General features: G+C 41.7%; 1 long non-coding RNA gene across 1 annotated transcript; it reads right to left on the minus strand.

Moving 5' to 3' along the window:
* Nucleotides 1-6,921: 6,921 nt before the first annotated feature.
* Nucleotides 6,922-20,091, minus strand: LOC107078361 (uncharacterized). Its single transcript, XR_001479309.2, has 4 exons — nucleotides 19,800-20,091; nucleotides 19,553-19,617; nucleotides 14,211-14,331; nucleotides 6,922-7,591 (listed from the first exon to the last, which is right to left on the minus strand). It is a non-coding gene; the product is annotated as an uncharacterized lncRNA (long non-coding RNA).
* Between the last annotated feature and the right edge of the window lie 4,242 nt (nucleotides 20,092-24,333).

Consider the following 24,333-nt stretch of genomic DNA (forward strand, 5'->3'; position numbering starts at 1 on the left):
CCCAGCACAAGTCGTGGCACGCTCCAGCCTTTGAAGATCAGCCAGGGAGCGCAGGCGAGAAAGAAGCAGTCCTCCTGCTAAGGCCTCTGCTCACTTAAACAAGATCTGAAAGCTTGATTTAAATGGGGGCGACACTTGTCAGAGTCCCCTTTCCGCTGAAGTACCTCTGTCGCTAGCGTTTTCAAAATTAGCCAGCCTTAATGGAGTATTGGGTGAGGGGCATGAAGATTGAAGATTTAGGCAGCAATAATGGCTCTCCATCTGCTTTCAGGGCATATCAGAAGTTTTTTAATACATATATTGTACTGGACATCAGTCTTTGTACAGTATACTGTATACGTATACACAACCCACATTGACTGCTATGTGCAATTCTACAACTACTGTACAACTATAATTAATTGGCTTTGAATTGATCTCTCTGCAAGTCCAAAGATTTGAATAGGACAGTTTAATACACTTTAATAATTAGAGAGATATATATAGTAACACAAGTACCAGTTGTTTCATTAAAGCAATTCTGTATCAAGCTTGTAAAGTAAGGTATAAATAAATATAAACATTGTTTTGTTCTATGCATTTTTGTTGCAATAATAAAAAAGGTGTAAATTGATAAACTCCAGATGACAAATTAAGTATTCCTGACAGTTAAGCAGAATCTGTCAAATATGGATTTGTTTCCACCCAAGTTTTAATTTTATTTTTGTGTGTTTTTCTGAACAAGACTCTGTTTCCCTAATGTGTCCTAACACGCGTCTTACACAGCTGCAATTTGTCTGAAGGTTCTAGAAGAAGCAAGCTCAAACACGAGCTGCCAGCCAGATGTTACTGTACATCAATCTTTACAGCCAAGAAGAAACGAGATTAGCACATCATTCTGCAGCATTCATTTACACAAAGTTAGAATGTATGTCATTTCGAAATCCTTAACTGTGCATGCACAAAAATATGATGCTATAAATTGTATTGGCAATTATTTTATTGTGTAAAACAGTGCAGTTTTAAGGTTATCATATAACCTTGTGCACAAGTGTTGCATTAGAACACACTTCTTAATTTATATTGGTGTAGCAACAGGGCAAAGAGCAGCAATGCAGAAAGGGCAGAAATCTGTCCTTAGTTAAACTCCACTGTTTTCCTTAACTGGAAACGATAATTTCAGAAAAAACAAGTGTGAAAGACAAAGCTGCTCAAGCGCTCATTCCCAGTTCTCCTCCAAACTTCAGTCAACAACCAAGCAGACACTGTACATGAAATGAACGCCAGACAAAACAACCTGATGAGTTTCTTTGTTACAGAGCTCTTAGAAACAATGTAGGTGTGTTACACATTTTTACAGTATTACATTTTTGCAGGGCAGTAATACAATAAGTGAAATAATACACTGAGTATCTAATATGTCACCTATTAGAAATACGGTATCCATCACTAGGGCTTCCGTCTTTATTCGAAAGGATTTTTCTTCTGTTGAAGCGTTTAAATTAATGCTGTGCTTCTTGTTCAGTATAATGTATTTTTAACACCATCCATTTTTTTTCCAGTTTTCCCACTTAGCAAATCTAACGTTATGTGGAATTGTTGGTTTAGTACTCTAGCCAGATGCATGCAGAGGTTCCCCATCAGTCCCTGCACTCACTTGGAGAGCAGAGACTTGGGAGAGAGGTCAGCCATAGTTTGACATCTGTTTCACTACGACTCCACCGACTGGGTTCTCAGAGAGACCTGTGTTTAGCTCTGTCTTTCAGGGATGTGAGTTAGGCCTTTCCATGCCTCAGAGCAAGACACTCCTCAGCTCTGCCAGAACTGTCAATCACATCTTTTCTTAAGGCTGTAGGAAAGACTACAGAGGAGAGGAAGCCATTCAACCCACAGTGCTGCAAATGACTCTTTCACTGCCCGCATGAAGCAACCAAATTAGTTGCTTCATGCGGGCAGTGAAAGAGTCGTTTGCAGCTACAGCCCTGTTCTGCTTGTCCTGAGCAGGTGGTGAAAGACTACAGTCCAATAGACTTATTATTTGTCCACTAAGAAACTGCACAAGACCTGGAATAATAACAATTTCAAAATCACCAGTCTGGGAAATTTGTCAAGCAAGGAGCTGAATCTGGAGTTCGAGAAGTCAGGCCAAAGGAAGATTGAAAGACTTCCATGAACAGCAGCAGCAATGTCCTGTACGAACAGGGCAAAAACTGAAAACTTAGGCCTCCTGGGTGAAAGGTCTGCCTCTCTATTACCGAGAAGTTGGCGCTTACAATTAACACGAAGCCTGTTTTTCCCTTCAAGCTAATTTCTTCCAGTCACAGTGCAGTCCTCTTACATGAGGATATGATGTAGAGTTTCTTGTATGGAACAACTTATCTCAGTGCACGTTGGGAAAGTTAACGGTCATTAATATACAGATCTGTTGTTTCAGAGAGTGCTCTTTCTCTCAACATTTAAGAAAGGTGTTATTAACCAAACACTCAGTAATTATATATATTGTAAGGGCTATAATTATTCCATAATGCAGTATTTGTCATTTTCTCAACTTGCGTGCTTTTATTTTGTGAACAGTAATGGCAACATCACTGATTGAGTTCTTCCTTGGTGAACGGTTCCATAATTCTGCCAAAAGGCCTTAAAACAATACTTCCAACAGCAGCTAGTGTCCTAAAATAGAGCTTTCCCTGTGCCCTGTTACTTAGTGTGGTGTTCAGTGTCATAGCCTGGGACATGCAAATATTGGGCTGGCAATTAGGGACAGACTTGTTTGCCCAGGAGTGTAATGTAATATAATCCACTGCATTATACTCATGGTGAATGCTAATGCAATAAGCCAAGAGAAGACATCTTATTTTCGATAATGGGTTGCCATATCACAATAGATTGCATTTTCCTTTCTCTTTCTCCTTTAACATATGTACTGTGTGAGGAGAATGAAGGAATCGCCCATCTTATTACCATCCTAAGGGCAGTGGTTTGGATAAAAGGGGTGTTTCAGGGAGATAAGTTGTAGTGCGATGAAAATGAGAAGCTGTACAAGAAACACAAGATTCTTGTTAGGCGACAGAAAACGGCATCACAGAAGCTAGAACACCTTGATGTGCTTAAATCTAAATCACCCTGGGCTACTACATGTGGGAATGAATTAGGAAAAGTGTACATTAAATAATGTTAGATGTGGGATGGCTGCCAAAATATAAGGAAATGCCAACAAATTATATATTTGGACTCTGAAAATTCAGCTTGAAATATTTGCAAACCAATCTCATCTCATTGTTCTTGCACGATTCCTTTCAGCCAGTTTGTAAGCAGCCGTAGTGCTTGTTCCACCAGTTCTCAGCTCTCCGGCCAAGCAAACTGATGAAGGTCTCATGCCACATACTGTACTGTATTGCCTTACACTAACAGTTATCTATATTGCCTGCGAGTTCCTAATATTTTGCCCATCATGTGTGCATGTGTTTTATTACAGTGTATAGAAATGACAATATCACCTTCAGTTATACAAGCTTGTATCTAAGCTGCTATGAAAAACCAGTACAAATCTGCGTGAAAATCGAACCTTCTTTCACAAAGAATCACCTTGTCGGGCCTGTTCTTCTTCACATGAACAACCAGTTGTTTTGCCGCTATAAAGGCAAGGCAAAGGCAGTGAAGAGTCAGAATTTCTCCTTATTGATTTCTCGTGATGAAAGTGGACTTCAGAAAGACTGAAAACAATCTGTCAAGGCCTCACGAAAGATTACTACTAATTACGACTTCTTTTAAAAGAACACTATTCATGATATTCACTGTACGACATTCCGGCAGCACTGTTACTGCCTCCCTGTGTGATTGCAGGTGTCTGAAGCTATCCACTGCCCATCCTTGAAAGGAGACCTTCATGGAAAACCAGGTTGCTGCTTGAAGCAGCGTTGCTTGTGAAGTAGGGGGCTCTCTTCCCTCTGGAGCAGAATTTCTAAACAAATGCCCAGTACGGTGTCTAGCAACACTCATCCTTCAGATGAGACATTAAAATGAAAGTCTGACCACTGTACTTGGCCATTAAACACTCCAGGGCTGTTTGTACAGTAAGTGCAGGGATGTTAACGCATTATCCTGGCTAAACCTGGCTCTGGGTTTGAACAATCCGACTTACTTGGTTTTGTTGTTTGATCATCTGTGCTCTCCCTCCTGCTTGCTTCTTCAAGGGCTCCTTTGTTGAAGCAGCAGACTCACTGTGTTGTCCTGAATTTTTTGCTTCTCAAATTCAGCTTCTCCACTTGACATTGTTGTAATTTCTATTTTAACATTCGTAGTATCACTCTCTTCTGAAGATAACAGGGAGAAAGAGTGCACCAGCTCCAAGTAACAGTCACTTCCTGGTTTAAAACAATCACCTGTCCAATTGTTTTCCTCCTGTTGGTCAGGTGTCAGAGGGTGCGCAAGCATTCCCACACAGCCTTGTGGGAAATGTAGTACTATCAAGATCAGCCATTTTGTTTAAAACTATTGCTTCCTAAGACCTTTTTATTAGACTGTATGTGTATAATCAACACATTAAAATTAATTACAACAGCCATTTTGTAGGTGTCAATTCACTGTAATTTTCAATCATTTTGAATAAGCTTTTACTTTTTATTCTTATACTCTACAAATTAGAATCTCCCAATTTGTAACCACCTTGGGCTTACCCCTGCAACTGGAACCATGTCTTGGTGTGGTGGGTGAGGCCTGCGGACCCTGTCCTCTGAAACGTACGTTGTCTGAGCCACCCAGCAGTTCTCTCGTTGAGAAGTCCACAATGCCCATAGACCAAGCACCCATTGGAGGAACCTACACTGGAACCAGCAAAATGTGGTGTGTCTATACCTGTTGGAAAAGAGACCACCGACCATCAGGTCCCACCTGGCACGAGCCTGATTTGCACAGAAAGTTTTAGAGATTAAAAACTCAAAAATTAGTGAGAAGCCTGCTGTGTTGCCCAACCTCTTGATATTTCTTATTTCCTTGAAATTTCTTTCGCACATGCTTTGAGTCCCCCAGCCGGTATTGCTGAGTGCTCTATATGGCCGGCTTGTTCACCTCTAGTCACTCCTTTAGTTCATAAAAGGCCTTATTGATCCGTCCAAGAGTAAAAAGCCCAAATTCAGTCAGGGCACAGGCTATTTATAGAAATGTATTTGCACTTGTTGGGCTCTGCAGTCTTTCAGGGCATTTGTTATTGCTACCATTCTGTATGAGAAGGTAACAACAATAGTAATGCATTAGGCTGGCTGTGCGAGACCCTGCACCACTCAGAGAATCCATTTAAGCACTAAGTTAGTCATGGTGCTGGGATATCTAAAGCATGGCAGGCTGCAGAGGGCTCCCTATGGAGATGCTGGGTACAGTTGACCAAGAGGATGTCTACCCACATGTAATGCTTGATAATGCTCAAGTTAAATGAGCTGAAGAAAGAAGAAAGACAAGAGCCACTTGGAAATCAATTGCTGACATTTTGCTTATTCCACTTAAGCATTTTTTCATGATCTTGGTGAATGACTAACTGGGGTAAAAAGTGAAAGGGCTCCCTAGTGGGCACTTTGAACTTGACGGTGTGAAGGCAGCTGCTGGGCTTGCTGCCAAACCAGCCCATGCCAGGTGAACCCCAGCAGGGCCAGAGCTGGGTGACGCCCAACCAGCCCGTGCCAGGTGAAGCCCAGCAGAACCAGGTGAAGCCCAGCAGAGCCAGAGCCAGGTGACACCCAGCTTGGAAGCCGCTGGTAGAGAAAATGCCAAAATGTCCCTATTAATTAAACGGCCTTCAAAACGATAGAAAATCAGTCAATGACACACATGAATAAACTTCAAAAAACGATATGTTCAGATATACATATACAGAGCCTTGGTCGCTTAAAATGAGCCAATGTCACAAGTACAGTGCACAGCAAGGAGAGCGTGCAGGGCCTGACACTGACATCTTTACTACAGGAGAGGAAACCTGGACAGTTCTTATTCAGGGGGTGCTGAATTGTACGGGGCACAAGTGAATGTGTGCACTGTAGATTCTTGCATGTGTAAGCACGTGGGTAATTATTAACTTGACCCAGTTAGAACAAGCCTGGGGCTCCTAGAGGGAGATATCAGGCTATGGCTCCGATTGCCCAAGCAGTAAATGCCACTATAATCTCCAGGCATCTTCAAAAAGACCTCGTGCCTGGTGGTCACAGCTCTGACCCGTGTCCTTTAATGGGGTTCTCAGTGCCCCGAAACTGTGAGACCAGTGGTCCCTGGCTCTTTGCCCACAAAGCCTTTGGGCAGGACAAAGAACACATGGACCATGTGCCAGGACCCCTTGTTCAGTCTACTGTGCTCACGATATTCCTCAAAAAATGAGAAAGGAAGCAGCCCCCACGTCTCTAATATATTTATATCAATGAGGCAAATAACTCTATAATTATTCTACCACTTGAAGAAAAGATAAAAGAAGAGACTGGAAGGGGCCATGAGTTTCTCAGCACAGCAGTGGGGACAGAAATTCAGCAGCTCAGTGTTCGGCTGGAACGTCAGGGGTTTGTCTTACTTTTCACACAGCAGATGTCCTTCTTTTGCTCAAAACTTCCAGGGCCGCATATTGAGTGATTCAGTTCTGCTTATTACAAATAATTCGAGATCGCTGTATTTATAGCACCCTCGCCAATTTCCACAGAAAAGAACCATTTCTCCTGCTGCACAGGGCGTGTGGAGAATCTGAGGTTGATGAATATAGTAGATCTTATGATAAAACTGTTTGAACTATTTGCGATTGTCCAACAATAAAGAGCTGGGTTAGCACTATCTGGTACTTAGCCAATTTAATTGTTTTTAATCTTCTTTTAGACAGATATAGCAAGTGTGACATACAGAATAATAGCTGGCTAAGAAAGATTGAATTCTGAGTTTAAAAATCTCAGTTCTCATAACTGACATCGTCTTCTCTTGCCATTTCATTAACACCTTTCAGAACAATACATGAGAAAGTGTAATGCTTCAATATGCGCACCACTGTGAAGAGCTGACATGATCAACACTGGTTGAGGTTATTCATTTCTCTTGGAGTGTGGAAAATCTAGTCTTTTGCCTTAATTATTGCACTTTATTTAGGACATGATGAAGTTACAACAGAGCACCACAGCTCTACTGATTCCTTCATAGAAACTCTCCCTGCTGTCACGGTCCAGTCACATTGATTGATGACCATGATCAGGTTGCTTAGCAGAAAAGTGCGTGAGATATTAGTGCTCTCTCGATCCACTAAAGGATGGGCCGATATGAAATGCCCTTATTCCACTGAGGGCATTGTCTTTTTAAACCAGCAACATTATTAGTTATGGTTCTTATTATTTGTTTCTCATTTCCTGCTGATGTTTTGGAGGAGTTGCGACTACAGTGAAATCCAGGGTGCTTTAGGAAACAACAGTCCCAGTTCTCTGATGCGCTCTAGAAAGAAGACTGTCCTGAAAATCCCCACACCCTCCTGATGTCCTAATGGCTGTTGCTCGGTCCCATTTGAGCTTGTGGGGTGGAGTGCAGGACTGCAGTCTGCGCTGCTACTAAACTTACACATTACTGGGCGCTGGATTCAGCAGCAGCACAACGATCAGATAATCTGTAAAATGAACAGAAAGACATTCGTTTGTCTTATTAAAGGCAGAAAATGCAAAGTATTCAGCCTCAGGCGGCCGACAGGGAGCAAGTGATCATTCCACTTCCTTCTGGCCTCAGCTGAGGTTAATCATATTACTGGGTGGAAGGCAAGTGAATTCCTTTCAGATTAAGATAATTACTTTTGAATGAATACCAATTACTTTCATGTGTTAATTGAAAATCTCCTTTGCTGGGCAAGTTGGTCTTAAATAGAACAAACGCCCATTGCTGTTTATGCAGCGTGATCACAGCAAAAAATTTCATTAGTAAACACAACTAACGATACAGCTAGAGCTAAAAAAAAAACAGAGAGCACAGGGAAATATGAGAGCTTTAAAGTACTGGAAAGACAGAACATTAAAAGCCATGCTAATGCTGTTGTGTGTTTTACAAGATACCCTTTTAGTCTGGCTTTTCTCATAGACAAAAAAAGAAAAAAAAAGAAAAAAGAAAAATATCTCATTACCTGTTAATAAGCCTTTAAAATCCATTTTTGTTGTTAATCTTTTTCCCACTGTCAAATAATGTTGCTGCAAATGTGTTGGCAGAGACTGATATCAGCATATTGTTATTTTTCTTAATGATTTTTCCCCAGTCTTTGAAGTTCTCCCCATCAAAAGGCGATAAATCATGAAGTGTCTGTGTGAGAGTGCTTTGCTATCTGAACAATTATATGTGAGGGAGTAAGATCTGCTCAGGATCCAGCAGACTCTCCCCCTCAGCCCCTTCATACTCCCCCGACCTGCATCCCTCCCCTGGCTGCAGGAGCCAGATTCCAGATTCACCCCTCTTCAGATTCCCCAACCTGGGCCCAGATGTTTTCTCTGGCTCTAATGACGGCAAATTTCATTAGGGATTAGCTGCAAAATGATAGTTCCTCACGACTGCCTCACACTTCATGGCTGGTGAGACAGAACGCGCTACCTGTGTCCCCTGAACACTCCCGAGGCAATATTATGCCTCAATCCAGTTACAGAATTCACACTCAGAACCTGAATCCCGTTGCTGTATAAGTTCTGGGCTCTGCCTCTACTACAAATCTCTTGTATACACAGAAAACATTTATATGGAGTTTAAAGAAACCTGCGCTGACTGAGAAAGTGAAGAGTGAGTTTAAACCTGAAGGGTGAATAAATGTTTGTTATTTTGCACGAATCAGGTTGTGTATTTGTCACTGCATATTAATTGGAGAGTGAATGGAGAGAGAGGGCATTACAGTGCCTTTCTATTAATTCTTAGTGTGTTGCAGAAGAGATGTGGACAAAGCCCAGACACAAATATCTCAAATATCACAAATATCACAAATTAACTGAAATTCACGTGTCACTTTCTCAGATGAACAATGTCAGATTGTAATGAAAAAGTGTCACAACAGAAAAAGCACCTTTGTCGAAACAAGTGGGAAAATAACAGAATGGTCACCGCAACAGGATGGATGTGTTGGTAATGATTGCTGGAAATAACTTCCATCAGAACCCGCACCAGTAATAGAAGCATATTCAATAACACACGCAGCTGTGAGGCAGTAGCTGGCAGACTGAGGGGAACTGAATTTGTTTTGTAACTGGCTGCCCTCCAGACCTTTGGCCTAATTAGATTTTGTAAAACTTTTTTGAAGAAAGTTTGTAGGACCAAATGAGTGTTTGATCAATAATGACTAAATGTGGCTTTCACCAGGAAGGCCCAATGTGGCGCAGCCTCTCTGCTCCTTCAGCAACAGCATCATTTAAACAAGAAATGACACAGGGCAGGTCACGTTACCTCAAGAACAAGCACCCCAACACTGAATGTAAAGATTTAATTGTAAAGGTTTGTTTTAGCTGTTTTTTTTAAACCGCTTGATCTTCAGATATCATTAACACACCATGAAAACCCCATCTAAACAGGCCAAGAAGAAATGCTTTTGTTCTTCATATCATGTGCTACTGTACGATTTATGTTTTTTACTTCTCTCCTTGTATGTTTTACATCAAACCTTTTGTCTGCATGGGGTGCTGACTATTTTACACCCTTTCTCACTTCCACATTTGGAAATTTCTCAGTCTTGTTGGCGGAGTGTGCTGGATAGGGCTCAAGTCAAGGCACCGCAGGCCCTGGTGCTACATTCCCTAATGATAGTTTCAGCAAAAGCCATTATTGGGTTTTACAGCTTCCCCCGGAACTAAACATCGATGACATCCTTTCTTTTCGACCAACAGTCTTGCTGACAGATAAGCAACTGCATGACACCATCTAAACTGTGGACTATTAATGCGAACGCTTTAATTAGGCATTGGAAATGGGGCGGTGGGGGGCAGGATGGGGGAGCATTTGTCAGAGTGCTGCCTAATTGCCTCCTGAGACCAGGGCCTGGGTGTAGCGACTGCCCCGGGAGCAGCTGCTCGTTCTGTGCTCTCCGGCTCTCGGGCTCCCTTCCCTACTGCTCCCTAATCTAGCAAGCTGGCTCGCTGCAAGTCGTGCTGGCCGGGTCGCGAGAGGGCTTGAGTGGGATTTACCCCTGCTGGAACAGGAATTAGCGCTCCCGCACGATGAAGGAGGCAGAGGTTAGCAGCAGAGCAAGCTACAAGCCAACAGGCAGTTTCAGAAAAGATGAACCAGCTGATGTAAATGAATTCTTGTGAAATTATTCTTTGTTTTAATATTGGTACTCTTTCTCCAGTGGTGGTGTGAGATTTAGGGGTGTGATTTTTACCTGGAGTACCAGCCTATTTGGCCAAAGTCTTCTTTATCATTTTAAGTGTTTATTATATCTGGCACAGACATTCTACTGTTCAGTACTGATTGCATTTTGTTTTAAATATACAATTTCAGAGCGCCATTTGAAAAATGTCAGGGGCCACGAATTTCAGTGAATGGAAAAAACTCACGTCCCTTTTTTGCTGATGCGCAAGTTCATATGTAAACGTGTACATCCCGCAATTTGGACTCTATCTGGTAGGAAAGTTGTGATGTTTCAGTTTACCAAACGTCTGATGCAGAGACAGATTTGCCTGTGAAAGTGTTGTATTGCTGCACCTTTGAGACAAAAAGTTTTAGCCTCCATTATTGTCGTTTTCAGGCACTGCTGGATATGCAGTGGAAGCAAGGCTTTCTCAGCTCTCTGCGTAAGTGTGAATGTTTGCCAGGGATGATGTCTTTCACTGTAATGTGATGTTGAGGAGTCTTCAAGGATCTCATTAATTTGGCAAAGAACTAAAGTTTTGCAAGGGTTCTGTTAGCATTACAGGAGATAATGCATTTTAAATTACTCCTGGCTACTGCTCTGCGTGTAACACTGGCTTGGGTTTAACACCCAACGGTCTCTGACTCACTGATATTTTTGTGTCTTGCAGCCGCCTGAGACTACAGCATGGCTGTACTTGTCATAGAGCAGAGAAGGGCATTAGCCACTGGGCTCGCCATCTGGCCAGCTGGTTCTTCAGAAGACGTGCCCTTTATCATGCTTCTGTGGCCATTGTGCAATGTGCCATCACCATATCTACAAATGTTTCTGCAGGCATGGCCTGAAAGCAGCAGAGCTGGCTGTAGCCAGAGTAGGGTGAGTAATTATTGTCTGTCTGCAACTGCCCAAATGTAGAATGCAAAGGGATGACGAATTCCACTGTCACATTGCACACTTTAATCACTGAGGGATCTCATAAGAGCTCCTTCCTTTGCAATCCATTGAAGACTGACATGAAAACCAAGCACGCCAAGAATTTAAAGTCCTCAAAGGCACAGACAAAGTCAACCCGGTGGACTTGTGCAGAAAGCATAGTGAAACACAAACCAGAGGGCAACTCAGATGGAAATTACATGGAAGTGCATTTAAGACTGAGAACAGGAGGCACTTCATCACACAAAGGGACTTTGGAGTCTGAGCCAAGTTAGACAGTCTTCTTTCAACAAGAGTCTGGATGAGACTATCATAGTAATTGGCTCCTAGCTACCAAAATGAGGTAGAATGAGGAAGAAGTGCCTTCTCTCATTTGTACCCTCTGTTATAGTCTTAAACTAAACATTTCCTTTTTACATATCTGTGATTTTGAAATCAACAGCAAAGAAGACTATATACAAAATTCCAAGGCTCCAGGAATGACCCAAATTAATGTTGTCTTGTTCCTACGCATGCTGACACATCTACCTAATTGAACTTGTTCTTCTACTGATAACTGCTAAAGATGGCAAAAACGCCAAAAATGCCTAACAGCCCTGTCAAAGCATGAAGCTGTGATACAGGAGTGGTATTTACTGGTTCAAACATTGTATGGTGGCGCAGCGCATGACTGAGGTCACCCAGGACTGAAAGTCACCTCTTCAGATGAAAATATTAAGCGACGGCCTATAATAAGATGAGACACAACACATACTGCCCATGCCCCTGGCAACTGAGTTATTTATGTACTAAAAACAGAAATGACCAGTTGGTTAATTTAATAATAGGCAATAGGATTACGCAAGGAAACAAATTACCTAAGTGGGGGTACTACGAAGGCCGAAATCTTTTAACAATGATGGAAACCACGGACATCGTGTCTCCATGCGTTTTTCCATTAGCCCGTTTAGACTTCGCATCTGTTGGCCAGGCTGGACTCCAGGGCCTCGCCTCATGTTCGTGCTGAGCGTCTCTGTAAGGGGCCACACAGCCAGGCCTCCGGGCCTGACAGGGCAGTGAGGGCTGTTTAAGGGAAAGGCAGCAGCTCAGGGGACCTGTTAGTGTGTGCAGCCTGTTGGAAATGTTCCCACACCTGGCGGACACTCATGCCCTAAAAGAGCTCTGAGTAAGACTTACTGCTCCAGTGTTTATCATTTGCTAATGATACAGTAGGTAACAATAACTTCATGATAATTTCTTAATCAAGGACTCTTTTGTAGACCCTGATCTAAGGCGTGTCCTCTTAAATCAGAGGAGCTGAAGCCTTATTTAGATCTTAAGGTGGGTAAAATCTTGGAGTGGCCCAACTGGAGAACAGTCCCTAACTGGAAACGTCCTCGCGGAACTCCTTAGACTTTGGTTTATTTCCTTTTCAGTGAATTTAATAATGTCAGTTCAGTTTTTGCAACTTTAAGGTAACACTTACATAGAAAAGCAATAAAAATCAATTTAATGTGCATCATTGAAAAAGACGGGAAAAAAATCAACCGTATTCAGTAGGTCTATTTAAGGCTCGCAAGATAAGACACAGTGTTTTATGTACAGATAGACTCGTTTTGTTTTTTTATTAAATATTTTTAGTCTAAGTGGTTTAGAGTTTCTTGTTGTTGTTTCTTGTTATCCACAACATTATCTGTGAGTTTATTTTTCATCCTTAATTATCCACATTACTCATGTCGGTTTTAGAATTAATTTGGTTTTCTGATTTAATTCAGAATTAGAGTTTGTTTATGACAAAGGAACAACTCAGGGTTCCATATATGAATGATCTGAAAATAAAAAGGCACTGTTCTGCTGAAGGGGAAAGAAGACCTATCTTGCTTGTCCGTTACAATCTGTCTGCCTATGGAAAGTCGTCACAAATGCCCTGTTATAACATTCTGTCACTGCTGATAAGCACAAAGGGACTTCGGCTTCAAAGAAAATATTAAAGAATCTATTAAGAAACAGCTCCTTTTTCTTTTGCAGCGATACAGCTGTAGATTCTTGACAGAAAGTTTAAAGACTAGTAGACAAAACAAATTGAGGATGAGTGCTGAAAGAACTCCTATTCCTGAGTGACTTTGTGTTATTATTTTATTCTGTTTAAGGATGGCCAACAGCCCTAACCGTACCAGGACTTAACAGAATGCTAATAGATGTAGCACTAAATTATTCTCCTCTTTAAAAGAGTTGTGTTAGTGACATTTTGTTTTTATCAAGAAATGCAATTAGGCTTCAGCCTTAATATCTCTGAGGCTGTCACATCCCTGGACTGCACGGCAGAGCTTGCCAGCCGCAATCAGAAATAACTCTGTCCCTTCAACTTAATGAAAAAGAAGTACTTGGCCATAAACTTGTAGTCATCCTCTATCCAATCACATTGTCTTGAGTAATTAAAATGATTAGCTTAATTAGCTTAATTAACTAAATTTGACTACAGGACATGGCCATATGGTGAAGCAAAACAAAGATGGGAGCTAATTAAAGTTAAAATAATGCAGGTTTTAATTAACTCAACCCCTAGGCATCAACATTTTCAAATTTATCCAAGCTGATAATTAAAAAGTCCTCTTGCCCAAGCAACATTTCTTCTCTGAGCTAATTAAATCTGGAAATGAATTAGCAACATGAAGCTCCAAATATTAATTCCTGCTAGAAGATGACTTCACTTCCTAATGAAATTAATTAGCTGCACTGGACCTTCAATCAGACGCCAAATGCTGTCCATGAACATAGACCTCATGTAATCTAGCACTGGGCTAAGGGCCCTGGGGCTGGAATTTACAATTGTAATGAACACTCTTTAACTATGTGCCTCTCTTAATATACCAAATGAACATGTAGATCTATTTGCGCCGAGGGCTTCTCATTTAAACCAGGCTAGTATGAGCGGCTAGTTAAAACAGTATGAGTGCACAGTGCGTATTAACTGTCTTGCTGCTGAAACCCCCAGTTAAGCACTCACCGGCCTGGGTAATTTTCCATGGTGAGGGCAAGTGCGCTGATTGCTTTCTGCCCTCTGGTTTTGCATTCTCTCCTTGCTTTGCAGCTCCAGGGCCAGGGTAGTTCCATCCAGAAGCATGGCGCTGTTAGCAGAACAATAAGCAAGGAAATCAACAACAACACCCCATAGAAATTCTGCTTTCATTTGCTCCCTCACTATACCTGCATATTTAATTCCCATAATCAAGCCTTACAGGAAAACAAACTTCATTAGCTCCCCAGTTAAAAGGTTAATTAAAAATAGGCTACAATACTGTGTAGTTGTTATTGTTTTTTTTAAATTATCACGCAAGAATGGGTTGTTGCACTGGAGTAACTGGATAAGTAAGGTTGGTGTCAGACACTTTCCCAAACCAGATTTGAACAAAACTGCAGGGTCTTCTAATAACTTAAAGTCATCATGTTCTAAAACATTGACACTTACAGTATATCCTCTTTGTGCAATGTGAGCTATTATAGACCTGGATATCAGGTTGTGGTTAACATTGTTCTATGCGTAGTATATCAGGATCTAGGAAACATGAAATTCACACCACTTCAAGGAAAGAAGGGAGCTTTCTGAGACCTTCTTATCAGAACATCATGTCTCTTGGCTGAAACAAAGTGGATAAACCTATTTTCTATGATTTTTCAGTTATGACAGTTTTCAGTTATGACTAGTAACAGCAACACACAATTATGCTATTGTGTGTGATGTAAGAAAAACATAGCATTTGTAAAAAATGGGAAGGATTCTGTTTACTTTGTTAGATTATCTTCTGCAGTTAATCTTTTTGTTTATTTTTAGTTAATAGTGGTATAAAACCACAAAGAGAAAGCTTGCCTTTTGATTTTGTAGAATGTCAAAATTGAACATTTTCTCCTTCTTACATCTTTGATTCAGTACAGTTTATAATTAGTGGTCAATCCCATTATATAGCATACTGTGCCTTTAAATGTGAAGGAAATTGCAGAACTGATGGTCAAACTCACTATAAAAACTGTTCTAACCCCTCCCCCTCCAAAAAATCACACAGTGCACTAATAAGCTGAAACTTTAAAGAAATCTCCACTGCAACATTAGTGCATCAAGCATTAAAGGTACTGCTGGCATAACCTACTAAATAAGAATGCTCCAATAAAGGGAATAAACACATCAGTCAGTCTGTGTACAAAAACTAGCCAAAGCTAGTTAGGCCTCACATCAAAGAGACGTCAACATGCCCAAGAGCTATACTTGCCATTTATGTCCCAAGTCTATGCTTTTTACATTTTGCAGTATGTTATTTGGAAGCTTTGCTTATTTAATGCCCATTAAAATAGAAAATATAATGTGCTTTTCCCTTTTCGCTGGCTTACAATAGAGTCCCTCTCTTAAAGGAGCCCATTTTGGTAAATGGGGCATAATTACCAGGATCTTCAATTGGGCAGCTTCCCCAGTGGCAGTGCAGTGAGAGAGACAGGCCTCCGATACGTCCACCTGTCTGAGATTTCTCCAGGAGCCACCAAGGTAGCCCCACACCCTGGGAAACACAGCTCCACACAGCTCCACAGCTCATTACATGCAACTTTGAAATGGTTTACAAAAGGCGTGTTGAATGCATATTTATGTGTGATTAGAGCAGTGTGGGTATGAGTGTTGACTTCTCACACAGAGATTCTTCTGAAGGAATCGTAAAGCGTGGGGATTCCTGCTGTTGTAAAGCATTGGTACTAAAGCATTAATAACATTTAAAGAGAAAGAAATATAGATTAAAGTAGGAAATTCAGGCTTGTTTAATTAAATATTTAATATTGCTTAATTTGAACGAGAAGAAAAGCGCATTGAATTGGGTTAATGAGCACAAAGGGCAGTTAAGCTGCAGATTAAGTGCATTGTTTAAAGGTTGTGTTGTTGTTGCTCTGTGTTTTAGATAGTTCATATTTAGGGGACGCTGGGTGCCAGATACCAAGCTCTTTCAACGTACTCCTCCACTTGTACAGTAAACAGCAGGAATAAAGGAAGGAGTCCCTTGCCACAGCCACTATTTGAGTTTTTTCAATACAGTATTATTGCACTGAACTTTAAAACAGCATTCAAAATGCCTTTTCTCTCCCCCATGGAGAGTACATGTTAAATATTTCCAAGTGACGCACTTGGATCTACGAGGACTGCAGAGAGTTTGTGCACTGACCCCAAAAGACTCATCTCAGCTTTGAGGAACTTTGATTGGGAGGTGCTGTTCCACTTGAGCCTGTGGCCCACAGACCTGTCCAGACTGAGCACTGTTCAAGTTGTTGTTATTTCAAAATTGAACGAACTCTGGCTGCACAGTTCCAACTGAAGGAACTTGTTTTTTTCTCCCTCATCAATTGTTTTGAGCTTTACAGAACTACAGTATCACACTATAAAAATGAATCAAAAGAACTCCATTAACTTACATGCTTTGTACATAACTTTTAATGTCAGTCAATTAATCTTCTTGTTCATTTTCAGGCGTAACACAGGCTATTTGAAGCATCGGGATAAATTACTGTACATCAAACATTCCTTTATGCTCCCCGTATGAGTTCAGTCACTATGACTGTCTGTTGTGATGTCCTCTCACCTCACTAATGCCTGCACTACAGAGCTGCTCATGAGAAACATCCCTGGATCTCCACTCACACACAAAAAGCTTTGAAATAGCCAAGCAGAAAATGTCTCAAATGCTGAGAGCTTACACAGTGACTGTGTAAGAGATGCTTTTGCTCTCGCTTTGCCCTGTTCCTGCTGTACAGGCCTGGAGTCTACTGCATGCAGACAACAGCAGGGTTAAAATACTACAGGGTCTGTCTGCTGCTCTTGAAAAAAAACACAGTCCTCCTAATTACTATCCAAGCTGTAGAGAAATACTACACATACAAGTCTGTCTCAAAGTAAAAGATAAGTTCTTATCTTAATCTAATGACTCCATAGGCTTAATTTGTCAGACTGGGCTAGTTGATAAAAAACAGGTTTCTGGTTCCCAGTGTTAATAGGAACATCTTTCAAGTCTTAGAGTTGGCTGGCAGAGGAGGAAGGATCATCCTGCAAACATTTTGTGACTAAGCCAATTTGATTTTTTGTTCTTCACTACTAGTATTGCAGCTAAGAGAAGCTCATTAGCAGTTCATAATCTGCCAAATTGCTTGATAGATAGAGCAACACAGTTTCTGTGTATTCTTTAATCCCAAACTCATGATTATGTGAGCATTCCCTTCTTAAGAAGTGCTGTAAATGGTCTGAGAACAGTTCCTCAATGTAATGAGCACAAACCCATGACCTAATGATGCAGACATCTTATACCTCAGCCAAGAGTGACAAAAACAATCCCTGCTTTTAATCCCACTTTTCTATGTTTCAAATACTAGATGGTTCCAAACGCTTAAATTGAATTTTTATGTATCTTTTGGTTGTGGTGTGTTTGGAAGGTGAAAATATTTTAAAGACTGTGTTTTTTTATTTGTATTTTAACATGCTTGAAAAGCTCACAACCTGCTAGTGCTCTGATGGGAGGCTGCTGATCTTTAAAATGCTGTTTATTGTAGATCAGGCAAAAGCATGATGCAACTGCTGAGAGAAATAAAACAATTAGAAAGCCAGCTTTTCAAAGCGATAAAAATGGCTGTTTGTTTTTCACAGTGAAATTCCATTAGGTTATAATGAGAATCAGTGATTGACGAAGAAGCAAGGATTCCTTGACCTTTAATCTCCACACAGAGCACTGTGCAAAGCAACCAATTAAACTTAAACAAAAGGCGAGGTTTATGAGGCTTCGGTTTCCCTTACGAGAGACGTTAAACTACAAGTAAATAATGTAACATCATGGCTTTGTCGGGTACTAAAGCACAGCTTCACAAATGCGCTCATTGCTCTTTGGGATGGTAAAATTCCTGTACTGCTTAATGACCCGTCCTTTTCTTGAAACCGATCTTATCAGGGTAGCTTTGCACACATCTTTCATTTTACAAGGCTGTGAATGATATTAAAGTGACATTATGAGCACTTCTATGTAAATACCCAGCTCATAATGCTTGCTTGCTACAGTATGTGAGTGTCCATAGACGCTTTGACTGCACCGCCAAAATAAACTAATATAAAGCACACCACGACGCACAGGAATGTGAGCCATGTTTTTGATGAGATAAAAAAATGTAAGTGTAAGCACAGCACTAGAGTAAGTCTCAACAGATTAATTTGAAGTGTTCACTGAATTATGATTCCTTTTTAATTAATTATAGAATTAACTGCTTTGTTAATGCATTCCTGAAGGAATTGAGCTGCTGGCATATCCACAGTGAAGGAAAATAGAACATGATACATTTTTTTTGTGACATTCACTTAACTTTCTATCCATCACACTCAGGGAAGGACTCCCCGTGTGTGGTGGAATATATCTGCTGAGGATACTGGGTTACACGCTTTACATCCCATTTTGACTAAATAGGAAATAGAATCCAAGGTGGGAGTAGGACAGGTTAAACACTAGTGGTGTTAAAAAGGGCTGGAATCATTTCCTCAACCTACCTTAGGATGCACTCCTCACTTCTAATAAGGTAAATTATGTTAAAGAAATGGCAATGAGATCAGACTGCAATCAGCAACTAGCCCTGAAGTGGCTGTAGCCAGGAACACGTGGTCCTTCCTGTGGTGTGGGCTCAATAAGAGCTGCCAGTGGCTGAGAAGTGACCCGCATTGAGGCAGATGTGGCACGACAAGCAGCAAAGACTTTTATTGTGCTTATGGCCGTGCTTCCTCTGACCGGCCGCGTGCCGGCGGAGCTCCGAGATGTCCACGCTTGGAACGCGAGCTGGCTGACATCACATTCACCCCTCAGACACGGAAACACCGGAGCTGCACCTCCAAGCTGCCATCATCCACCCAGGAGGGACAGAGAGAGGAGCGGATGGGGATGGGGAGGCCACTCCAGAATCATGCTTTCCTCTTTGGGGAGGGGTCGCCTTTGAACATGTTTACACCTAACCTAAACCACCCTGACGTGGGTTAGCTTGGGGGCTCAGAGGCGCTGCAACGTCACTCCTAGGTGTGGCAGGACGGTGGGGAGCTCAGGGCCGTCTGCTTGTGCTCTCACTGCCCTGAGCTGTCACAGAGACATCCTTTAAGCAGCAGCCTGACGGACCTCATCCGGGTGAGCGGACGGACTCCCCTCTGTGCTCAAGTTGAGCGAACCAACACAGGATTCTCAACACTGTAAGAACGAAGAGCAGCAGTAACTCATTGGAGGTGCAGCTGACTTTTCACAATGCAGGAAAATTACCGTAAACATCTGTCTTTGAAAAGGGCTGCTTCTTTATCCCACATACCTCAGGCTGGATTAGTGACGAGAACAGGAAATGTTAGAGTGCCTCTCAAGAGGTGAAACATTGGTCTGCAAGAGAGAATGTAAAGCAATAAAATAACTGCTTTTAACACAGAGCCAGCAGGTCTGATATATGTCATCAGTTTCCCACCCTGCCATGCGTGTCAGACGGATCTTAATATGTGCAAATTTATTTAGGGGAAAAAGAAAACAAAATAGAGCACAGAATCTAAAGCCAACGAGCTACTTACCAGGACTGTCTTATATGATGTACGGAACAGGGCAGTATCTCTTCCCGCAGAATCCTGATTGTTTTGATATTTTTATTAACATGTCCCGAAACATAAATCATCCGAGGACTGGAGCTGATCCTTCTTCCCATCGCTCTCCTGTATCAGATTAGAGGGAGAAGACCAACCTGCCTCCAGAGTGCCGTGCTTCCGGTGTTGGAATGCAGCGTGCCGCTCCAGCTCCTTGTGCTGTCTATCGGAATCGAGCTGCCCAGCTCTCTGGGTCTGCAAACATGCAAGACGCTCGGAGGTGTGCTGTCTGTGCAAAAGGAAAGTGAGGTCTTGTTTGCAGAGCAGAAGCAGCCATACACACTGCCTGGTATCCACAGACATACACATTCGGTTGACAACGTCTCTCTGGCTGCACTTTCTTTAATGCTCAAACAGAGGTCTGATTCTTTAGTAGATTTAAGAAAGGAAATGAGACCCTTATGCTTTCATAAAGCAGATTCAAACTGCGGGTCCTTACTCACTCAGAGAAAACACGCGGCAGAGGCAGTCAGCTTCACCGTCCTGTAATTTCCATCTTTGGGAGGTCCGGCACCTTCTGGGAAATATAAAACTGCGCTAGTGTTAGTTTTACAGTGATGGAGGCATTTCAGTACTGTCATTGTCTCAGCATTTCTGGTGATTCAGTTTTGTTTGCAGGACACTGTATTGACCTGTCTTTTGTTTGCAGGGCTCAATGGGTGAAAGGCTTCCTGTTCTTCACACCCTTTTCGTTTGCTTTCTTCCTGCTACTGGAAAATACAATTACACAAATCCAAGCAGTGCATCCCAGCTAATGATGATGTTCAGATACATGCACTATTGTGGTCATGACAGTATGCAATGAACAGTATAGCAAGTGTTTAGTTGTTGTATACAGTTTTGTTAATGAATGAATAGCAACTATTTTATATTTGCAAAATGCAATAGATTGTTTTGCATTATTTATTCTCAATATTTTGTAAGCGTGAAAAGTTTTAAACATCATTATTTTGTCGACCGTTGTTCATCTTTGCCCCGTACATCAACAGCTACACAAGCACGTGGAACTGCGGAATAATCCGGTGTAGCTAATTTAATAATTTGACGTTAACTGCCAGTCGCTCTTGCTACAACAGGATAACCCGTCAGCATCGGTGCTGTGATGCAGTGAGTCATGGGCACCACTGGGCTGCTGCTCTCTCAGCGGCTTTCTGACACCCTCACCTTTCAAGGGTTCCAGTAACTCCACAGCACAGCGGAGGGATTCCTGGGAAAGGCCTTTGACTTTGATATGTGTGATAAAACGCAGATGACAGGTTCTTGGGGCTCCTTCTCTATTTCTAACATTCCTTCCCCAGCAGACAGGACATCTTTTTTTTCCCTTTCTTGGGCATCTTCAATCCTTATCTTGTTGGACAGTAAAAATGATTATACCGTTAACCGCAACATGAAGACAATTTACATTACAATAGGGCTGCATCCTTCAATTAGTAATAGCCTGCAGTCTGCTATACAGCACAATGAAGGGACATTGCATTTATGAGCTGCTATGCTGCCACACACATTTCCGTGTCAGAATAGCTTGCCACAGTGCTCCCAACTGTCACATTATCTTAAACGGCACAAATGCAATGCTGAATTCCTTTAACATGCAAATACATAGATATTGCTATCATTGCTATAATGATCTCTGCATGCCGCCTCACATCCACAGAGTTTAAATGAGGAAAATAATTCATTTAATTTGTGATTTATACATATTTCAATGTGCACATTTTTTATTCAATTTATATATCTAAATCTGGGGAGAGATGCAAAATGATTTTTGATAGTTACTCATTTTATTTTTATACTGAAAATGTGGCCTCCAACATCAGCAAGCAGATGATTCAACAAACACTCCCAACAGAAGTACCCAGCGTCACCCTCCAGTAATGAACCACACAACTGTCTTAGAACGCTGGTCCACTCACATACTGTATGGTGTCCCCTTATGGGTGAAACATGAAACCTTTGAACCACCTGATATTCCTTCTCTTCCAAGAAGATTAATTGCACTTCCTTTTGACTCATATTCAGACATCTGAAGAGAGTGCCTCGCAAAGCTTGGTCATCTGTTTTTCTGTGGGAACAAAGTCCTCACATTTGTACTCTTCTGTGTAAATTGAAGGGAGATTGTAACTTGAACCAAGGGGCTGGGATCAGTTATTGTTAAAGAATTCTATTTATTTTTTTTTCAAAATAGCTCAGGCCCAGTGAAATGGTCTTTCACAAGCTAAAGCCTTGGCTGGTTTTGCCTAATATTTAGACCGTATGTATGATTAATGTATCACATTACAGTGTCTCTTTCATCTAATTCCAAAGGGTAAAATTTACCTTGTGAAACAATAATAAAAATTCAATTATATCACCGACCAGAATCTGTTTCCCTTAGCCCTATAGGTCTGATTTAATCATGTGGGCCACAAAACTAAACATCTGCAACTTTCCACCAAGTCTCCATAAATCCTACATAGGTGCTGTATCAAGAACATAAGCTTGCAAACACCATCCAACCTCGGGCACTGAAGGGAAGCCAGTCCTGTTAAAATCAGTTCAGCCTCTCCCGTGGAGAGGGAGGGGGAGCCAGAGGGGCAAGGGGGAATTTTTACTTTGCCTTGTGCATAAAAAAAGAGGAGACTCGATCTAATCTATAGCGCCCTTCCTGAGGTTCACCCTAGAACACTGCGCCACAGGCATCGGAGCCCTTTATTTTATTTTTGTTGAAGTGCACTGAATACAGATAGATCTTGTTCAGGGCCAGAAGGAGGAGTTCAGCATCACAAGGTTCAGACAAAATAGACCTGTGTGCACAGTCTGCCAAAAACAAGACTGAACAGCTAAAGGTAGGTTAAAAAAACAGAAATTTTGCCACTGAAGTCAGGTTCTGATGAACGATGGGCCTGGCTCAGTTCTGATGTCCAGCGGCCTTAGCCGGGCGCTCTGGGGCCATGGCTGAATGGCTCAGGCATTTTGTGCACAAGGGAGAGTCACAAAGCAGGTTTGCAGGGCTCTCCCTGAATCCGCCAGGCTCTCACTTTGTTTGGTGACAAGGCACTCTGTTCTCCCATTTTCATCAGCGCCAGCTTGTTGTTTATAAAATGCTAATGTTGCTGGACGAGTGCTTAATCTGCTCAACAGGTAGCGGAACGGGAGATCATTGGAGCTGGAGATCAAAAACCTCCCACAACTGGGACATTTGGAGCAACAGACCTGACCGCCAAATTTGTGTTGGTTCATCAAAGATACCTGCTATTTCACATCTGATTAAAGCACAGCAGGCCCGTCCACCTGGGCCACAGGGAGGAAGAAAAGAGAGACATACTGAATATAAAAATCATGTACCCTGATGTACGACTAATCTTTTTTTTCTTGCAAAGGTTGACTTTGACTTAATTTAATATTTTAGCTTTGTAGCCTGTATATACATACATTCTGCTGTTTAACTTTTAATGACAGTAACGGTTTAATTTCATTTTGTCATCACAATATTCTTCATTTCATTGTGATACTTATGATGTTGTCATTAACAACGGATTGTTAAGTGGTACTTTAAATTCAACTATGTGTATGAGAGAGTGGACATAAATCATGTTCTTTCCACCATATAAAGGCCATGTGTTCATCCGTCCACTGTCTAAGCACTTCTTCCAGTTAAGGGAAGGGTCAAGGTAGAGATAGAGACTATCCTGGCAAGCAAAGGACACAAGGCAGGACATCAGTCCATCACAGGGCACACACTCACAGCAGGGGCAGTCAACCTGCTCATTGTGGGAGGAGACCAGTGCACCCAGGAAGACCCAAGTGAAAACAGGGTGCACACACAGTACAAACACCATGCAGTTAGCAACCTGGGTCAGGAATGGAACCCAAGGCAGCCATGCCCTGTTACAAAAAAACAGTATTTGGGAACATTAACTTTCTGAATAGTAATTGTGTAATTACTCAAACAGCAATAATGCAACATAAAATATTTAAGAATAAAGGGCTCTTAAAAAACATCTCAATCCCAACTGCTTTTTTTTTTTAAAGAAAAGCTAAGGGAGCCCACCTCCTGCAAGAATAAAAAAGAGCGGGCGTGGCTTATTCTAGTCATGGCCAGAGGAGTGGAGTCCTCTCCTGCACTAAAAGAAACAGAAGCAAGATTATCATCGCTAGGTAAACTGCCTGACCAGGAGAGATTACAGACTTGACTTTGCAGTTAAACAATGAAAGCATTTTTGTTATGTTTCCAAGGGGTAAAGGGAGAATGTGTCCTGAAATGCACACATTATTTCTGAACTAAGAGCCACGTTGCTCATATAAAACATTACACGTCTCACTGGAAACAGAGCCCTGGCAATGCAGCTCACATGTAGCTGAGATACAGTGAGGCAGGAGAGTGTTTGGGTTGTCCACTCACAGTAAGAATCCTCCCCACTAAAACAAACTAAAGTAGAAAAATCAAAGCGATCGCTGGCTTTTGGATACCAAAACAGCAGCACAG

This window comes from Lepisosteus oculatus, chromosome 9 (genome assembly GCF_040954835.1).
Source record: "Lepisosteus oculatus isolate fLepOcu1 chromosome 9, fLepOcu1.hap2, whole genome shotgun sequence".
Classification (NCBI taxonomy): domain Eukaryota; kingdom Metazoa; phylum Chordata; class Actinopteri; order Semionotiformes; family Lepisosteidae; genus Lepisosteus; species Lepisosteus oculatus.